The sequence below is a fragment of the Nyctereutes procyonoides genome, unplaced genomic scaffold (genome assembly GCF_905146905.1).
Source record: "Nyctereutes procyonoides isolate TBG_1078 unplaced genomic scaffold, NYPRO_anot_genome, whole genome shotgun sequence".
NCBI classification, from domain to species: Eukaryota; Metazoa; Chordata; class Mammalia; order Carnivora; family Canidae; genus Nyctereutes; species Nyctereutes procyonoides.
In genome coordinates this window covers 29,954,264-29,961,882 of record NW_026575024.1, presented here as the reverse complement: position 1 = coordinate 29,961,882, position 7,619 = coordinate 29,954,264, and the positions used below count along the sequence as shown (strand labels likewise).

Here is a 7,619-nt window from a genome sequence, read left to right as displayed (position 1 = left end):
TTCCACAATTCACCCATCTTACTGGGGTGGTGAGGATTTGATTTATTGCAGAAAATAAGTAAAGAGGATTTTTTTTTCAGCTTTGGGCATTTAAAATAGATTATAGCATAATAGATTATGCTGCAGATTGATAAGCTTCAAAGCAGGGCATCATCAAAAGGGAAATAATTTTCTAAATTCCTATAGCTCTCATTTGATATACCAAGAGCTACTAGATTGGAGCATTACTTCCATTGTGTGCTTTCAAAACCTAGGCCTTGGAATATCCACTGGAAAAAGGACAGACTCTTCAATAAAAGGTGTTGGGAAAATTGGACAGCCACATACAGAATGAAACTGGACCATTCTCTTACACCATACAGAAAGATAAAATGGTTGAAAGATCTAAATGTGAGACTAGAATACCTCAAAATCCTAGAGGAGAACACAGGCAACAACCTTTTTGAACTTGGCCACGGCAACTTCTTGCAAGATACATCTATGAAGGCAAGGAAAACAAAAACAAAAATGAACTATTGGGATTTAATCAAGATAAAAATCTTCTGCACAGCAAAAGAAACAGTCAACAAAACTAAAAGACAACATACAGAATGGGAGAAGATATTTCCAAATGACATACAGATAAAGGGTTAGTATCCAAGATCTCTAAAGAATTTATCCAAGTCAACACCCAAGAAACAAATAATCCAATCATGAAATGGGCAGAAGACATGAACAGAAATTTCTCCAAAGAAAACATACACATGGCCAACAAGCACATGAGAAAATGCTCCACATCAGGGAAATACAAATCAAAACCACAACAAAATACCACCCACACCAGTGAGAATGGTGAAAATTAGCAAAACAGGAAACAACAAATGTTGGCGAGGATGTGGAGAAAGGGGAACCCTCTTGCACTGTTGGTGGAAATGCAAACTGGTACAGCCACTCTGGAAAACAGTGTGGAAGTTCCTCAAGAAGTTAAAAATAGAGCTACCCTATGACTCGGCAATTGCACTACTGGGTATTTACCCCAAAGATACCAATGTAGTGAAACGCTGGGACATCTGCACCCCAATGTTCATAGCAGCAATGTCCACAATAGCCAAACTGTGGAAGGAGCCACAGTGTCCTTTGACAGATGAATGGATACAGAAGATGTGGGATATATATATATATATATATATATATATATATATATATATATATATATATTATTCAGCCATCAGAGAAGATGAAAACCCACCATTTGCTTTGATGTGGATGGAACTAGAGGGTATTATGCTGAGTGAAATAAGTCAGTCGGAGAAGGACAATCATCATATGGTTTCAGTCATATGTAGAATATAAGAAATAGTGAAAGGGATTATAAGGGAAAGGAGGGGAGGTGAGTGGGAAAAATTAGAGAGGGAGACAAACCATGAGAGACTCCTAACTCTGGGAAACAAACAAAGGGTTGCAGAAGGGGAAGTGGGTGGGGGGAAGGAGTAACCGGGTGATGGGCACTGAGGAGGGCACTTGATGGGATGAGCACTGGGTGTTACACTGTATGTTGGCAAATTGAATTAAAAAAATGTAAAAAAAAATACCATATGAGTCCACTCATATGTAGAATTTTAGAAACAATACAAACTAATATGGTGGGAAAAAGAGAGGCAAACCAAGAAACAGATTCTTAACTATAGAGAACAAAGTGATAGTTACCAGAAGGAAGGTAGGTGGGGAGATGGGTTAGAGAGGGGATGGGTATTAAGGAGTGCACTTGTGATGATCACTGAGTGTTGTGTGCATGTGTTGAATTACTAAATTCTAAACCTGAAGCTAAGGATGCCTGGGTGGCACAGAGGTTAAGCATCTGCCTTCAGCCTGGAGCATGATCCTGGAGTCCCAGGATTAAGTCCCACATCAAATTCCCTTCATGGAGCCTGCTTCTCTATATGCCTATGTCTCTGCCTCTGTGTGTGTGTGTGTGTCTCATGAATAAATCTTTAGGAAAAAAAAATAAACCTGAAGTTAATATTACACTAAATGTTAACTAACTGAAACTTAAATAAAAATTTGAGAGAAATAAAATAAAATAAAAATCCCTTTACTCATTAAAAACAAACAAAAAACAAAACCTAGGCCTTGGCCTGAAGGTATTATGGAGAGGAAGGGGAGAGAGAGGACGTGGAATGCATGGGCCCTAGTCTCTCCATTCTAGGCTTTAGCCTGGAGAAAAAGACAGTTTGAGAATTCAGCTAGGCCCCAGGGGAAGGAGGAATCACTCCATCCCACATTGGGGTTCTAGGAGAAAGCCATGTAGAAAAGTGATTCTTGAACCTGGTGAAGGGCAGTGTGTAAAGGGGCCAAGAAGGGATACAGCTTTTACTGGGCTCTTGTGATTCCCATGATCCCTGATGAAGCAAATGCTAGCTAAGAGCCAGGGGGTCTGTCATGGAGCAGCAGGGGCTTCTGGGTAGACTGATCACTAAGGAGGGGGCAGAGGAGGTAGGACAGAGACTCAGAGGTGTCCAAAAGGCAAGCAAAAGTCAATGAGATGCTAAGTCATCAGACCCAGCTCAAACTGAGAAAGAAAATGGGTTTTATCAGCTATGGATGCCAGCAGGTAGAAGATAAGTCCACTTCCTAGATGGTCACCCAGATGTCTTCTTTGAGAACAGGATGGATGAGAAAACTTAAGAATCTGAACTTTAATTCCTAAAAAGATTATTTTAGTCATGCTTCTACTCTATAACAAACTATCTCAAAACCCAATGACTTTGAACAAGCTTAGATTCATAGGTTTGAGGTTCAATTGCAGCTCTATTGCTTCAATTAGAATCAACTAGAGTTGATTCCAGGCCATGGGTACAATTCAAGTAGGTTCCACAAGTCTCCTCATTATGGGACTAGCAGTTACTAGGATATGCTCTTCTCGTGACAGAAGACAGGATTGCAAAAGGCCAAGCCGTACTATACTCACATTTAAAGCCTCTTCTCAGGGCACCTGGGTGGCCCAGTCTGTTAAGTGTCTGACCCTTGTGGTTTCTGCCCAGGTCCTGATCTCAGGGTTGTGGGATCAAGCCCCATGTCAGGCTCCTTGCTTGGCTTGGAGTCTGCTTAGGATTCTCACTCCCTCTCCCTCTGCCCTTCTCACTCGTGCTCATTTTCTCTCTAAAGTAAATAAATCTTTAAAAATAAAGCCTCTATTCTCATGGGGTGGCTGGGTGGCTCAGTCAGTTAAGGTCCAACTCTTGGTTTTGGCTCAGGTCATGATCTCAGAATCATGATATGGAGCCCCCAATGCAGAGTTCTCTCCCTCTCCCTCCCCATATGCCCCTTCCCATGCTCTCACTCTCTCTCTCTCTCAAATAAATAAAATCTTTTTTTTAATAAATAAAATCTTTAAAGCCTCTTTTCTCATACCATATCTACTAACATTCCATTGACCAAAGTAAGTCTCAGCCAAGTCCAAAGTCCATGGCAAAGGAATGAATAATGTATGCCAGGGAGGGAATAAATAATTGGGAATAATAATCCATTCTATTACAGGAACTAGGCATTACCTAAAAGAACTATCCAGATAATTATATTAGACTATTTTTTTTCTTGCTATTCAGTAGATGAGACTTGTCTTGGGTCAAGTTCCCCAAAAAACAGAACTTGAAGTGGGCTTTTTTTTTTTTCACCCAACATCACCAAATAATTTATTTGGAACCAGAATTAAAAGAACATTTGACAGTTCTCTGAACATTTGACAGTTGTGAAACATGTTTATTCTGATCCAGTTGTACAACTAATCTAGGACAAATTGCCAAATAAATTTTACATTATTTCTTCATGACTGGGGTTTGTCCAAGATTTGGGATCTTCAAATTTGAAGTCAGGGAATGTATTCATGTCTGCTTCACCATACATTTGCTTAAACTTAAAAAGCTCCTTCTCCAGGTCTTGCTGGTACTCTGGGCCAGTATCAACAGGTCCTCCAGATGTCTGGCGTTTAGTTCTGTATTCTCTAATCTTGTCCACGAAGAGTTTCTGTACAGGATCAAGTTCCTTGTTAAATGCCACTGCTGTAACACCAATGTTTTTCCTCAAATGTACTGAGACTGCAGATCGAATGAGAGAGGAGAACCTGAAGAGCCTCTGAAGAATCATGGTGATTCTGTTACTTGCACTCAGCGTGGAGCCGCTGGAGTCGAAGTGGGCATTTTTGTGTACCTAATTTACTGAGAAAGTACTCTCAGAAGAAACATGTCAGGAGAAAAGACAAGGATAAATGGGGAAGGAGGAAGATCAGGAATGAAGAATGTATCAGGGAGACACTGATGAGTGGAATGTCAACTGGAGACTGGCTTCAGCCTAATTCCACAGGAGAGCTCTGGAGTGAGAATCATACCATCAAGTTATCCTCTTTGAGGCCAGAGCTAGGCTTTTTTTTACCCCTATGTCAGTACATCATAGGTTGTCTCCCTCTTCCTGGGGCAGGTTTAACCTCCCAGGCATTTCTTTGTGAGGTGGCAGCTATAGGCCAACGGCAATTCTCTGAAGAAGTGTGCAGCTATGATCCCAGGTCAAAATTCAGCAACTAGGAGTTGTGTGTGCTAGCTAGGTTAAGGGGATCTGGCAGGGGCACAACATCATCTCTAATACATGGCTTGTGAAAGGCCATATCAAAATAAAATTACTTTGTTTTCTTTCTATGTTTCATAGCAAACACTGCTGTTTCTTTCCATTCTCCCCTTTCCTTTACCAAAAAGAAAAATGAACAAGATAATCTTGCTGATCCAGATTAAAAATTCAATTTCTCAGACTCCTTTCTAACTAGGCATGGCCATATAAGTAGGTTCTGGACATCACATGAAAGCAAACTGTCATATGGAAGCTTCCTGAGGAGAGAGTTGGTGTCACCCTTTGCTCCTTTTTGTCCTTCCCTCCACTCTGCTGGATTGGATGCATATTTGAAGTTTGGGCTTTTTGTTTTTTTTTGAGAGACAGTGAATGAGCGTGAGAGAGAGAACATGAGCAGGCAAGAAGGGTAGACAGAGAAGCAGACTCCCCGCTGAGCAGGGAACCTGATGCAGGGCTCAATCCCAGCTCTCTGGGATCCTGACCTGAGCCAAAGGCAGCTGCTTAACTAACTTGAGCCACTCAGGCGCCCTTAAATGCACATTTGATGGCTGGTACCGACACAGCCATTAGACACCATAAGGTGACCTGAGAAATGAATGCTGCAGAACCGCAACTTAGAAGGGGCCCTGGTTCCTCAGACTGCCATGACCTACAGCTACCACATCTTCAATATAGGAAGATACAATCTTCTACCCAGGTTAAACTACTGTTTTAGTACTTCTAACTTTTACAGGGTAACTTTTACAGGTTAAAACTTATTCACAGCATATTGTAACCCTAGTCTAACATTCAAGCCAAATTGAAAATGGATCTGAGAACCTGCTACATATATTTTGCCAAAGCATCCTCCAGTAAGATTGTGCCCATTTACACTCCATTCAGCAGGTATCAGAAAATTCATTTCTCCATACTGGTTTTTATTTTTTTTTTTAGGATGAGTTAATTTTATAAGCGAAATCCATCTTCTTGTTTTAATTTTCCTTTCCTGGTTTCTGGTCAGGTTGAATATGTTTTCATCTTTTGTTTTTGGTGGGCTTTTTTAGCTATTTGTATTTCTTCCTTTGTAAACCGCCTGTTCGTATCATTTGTTCGTTTTCTGTAGGGAGTTTATATTTTCATACTGAAGTGTTTGGTAAAAACAAAGATTTATATAATAAATACCTGGGTACCAATCACCTAAATGGACAAATATATATTTTTTTCATATTTAAATCAAATTTTCTTTTAAAGAAATACAACATTGTAGATGAAGATGTATCCACCAAGTTTACCTTCCCTAGTCTCAGAAATAGCAACTATCATGCTTTTTTGTTTAATACTAGGACTTACTTGTTTATTGTAGGCTCTACACCAAGAGTCATATACTCTTCAGAATGAGCCAGCCAGGCACCCCACAACTATCATGATTTTATTCTTTTGCTGCAGTATACATAGTATCAATTCAGGTATGTTTATTTTAATTTACATCAAAGGTATTGTGATCATTAATTTTATGTGTCAACTAGAGTGGGTCACAGGCTGCCCAGATACTTGGTTAAATTATACTTCTAGATGTGTCTGTGAGAGTGTTTCTGGATGAGATTAACATTTTAATCAGTAGACTGAGTAAAGATTGCCCTCCCCAATGTGGGTGGGCATAAGCCAATCCATTGAGGCCCGAATAAAACAAAAGATGAAGAATTTCTTCTACCTGACTGAATGAGTTAGGACATCAGTCTTCTGCTCTGAGACTGGAATTTTCATGCCATCGGGATTCCTGGTTCTCAAGCCTCAGACTCAAACTGAAACTACACTACTAGGTTTCCTGTCTCTAGTTTAGACAGGTGGCCCATGAGACTTCTTAGCCTCTACAATTGCATGAACAAATTCCTCATAATAATTCATTTATGTGTGTGTATAGATAGATATAGTTCTATATCTAAGATATAGATATAGATATAGTTTTTTGGAATTTACAGATATAGTTCTATATCTATTTATATATATAGTTCCCTTGTGGTAGAGACACAGGCAGAGGGAGAAGCAGGCTCAATGTGGGGAGCCCGATGTGGGATTCGATCCCATGACTCCAGGATCACACCCCAGGCTGAAGGCAGTTAACCACTGAGCCACCCAGGCATCCCTGTATTTCTGAGACTTATTCATATTCATTTAAGTATATAACAGCGAATTAATATTCCACATTTGATTTATATATATTTCACATTTGGTCTCCTGTTGCTGGATATTAAATCCCTTGTTCCACATTTTACTATTATAAACAGTGTGCCGTAAACATCTTTGGATTTACTTCATGTGTTCCCATGTGAAAGAGTTTCTTAAGGGGTGCCTGGCTGGCTCAGTGGGAAGAGCGTGTGGTTCTTGATCTGGGGGTTGTGGTTCAAGCCCCACATTGAGTATAGAGATTACTAAAAGAAAAAAAAAATGAACCTAAAAAAAAAGTTTATTTGGACGTGAAATTGCTGGCTTATCGGGATGTACAAGCATCTTCTACTTTACTAGATATTATTAAATTACTGTCCAAGGTGGGTATATCAGTTTAGACCCCCACCAAAAGTGTATGAGAGTTTTCATTTTTCCATATCCTGGCAACACTAAATAATGTCAAGCTTTTAAATATTGTTTCCCCCCCAAAAATATTGTTTTCCAAATTAATGGGTGTAATGTTATCTCATTATTTTAATTTTCTTATTTTCTTATTTTATTTTCCTCATTCCTAATGATGCTGAGCCTACTTATGTATGTTTATTGAGTTTCTGCATCTTTGAATTGCCAATTCTTTGTGCATCTTTATATTTGGGTGGCTTGTCATTTTTATTTATTTTATTTTATTTTTAAAAATATTTTATTTATTTATTCATGAGAGTCATAGAGGCACAGTAATTTTTATTGCTTTTTAGATTAGATATAACTTGTCAGTAGTATTAATTGCAAATACTTTCTCCCAGTGTATGTCTTGCCTTTATTTTTTTTTGTTTTTTTGTTTTTTATTTATTTATGATAGGCACACAGTGAGAGAGAGA

General features: G+C 39.1%; 1 pseudogene; it reads right to left on the bottom strand.

Moving 5' to 3' along the window:
* Nucleotides 1–3,657: 3,657 nt before the first annotated feature.
* LOC129493887 (ATP synthase-coupling factor 6, mitochondrial-like) lies at nucleotides 3,658–4,517 on the bottom strand (annotated as a pseudogene).
* Between the last annotated feature and the right edge of the window lie 3,102 nt (nucleotides 4,518–7,619).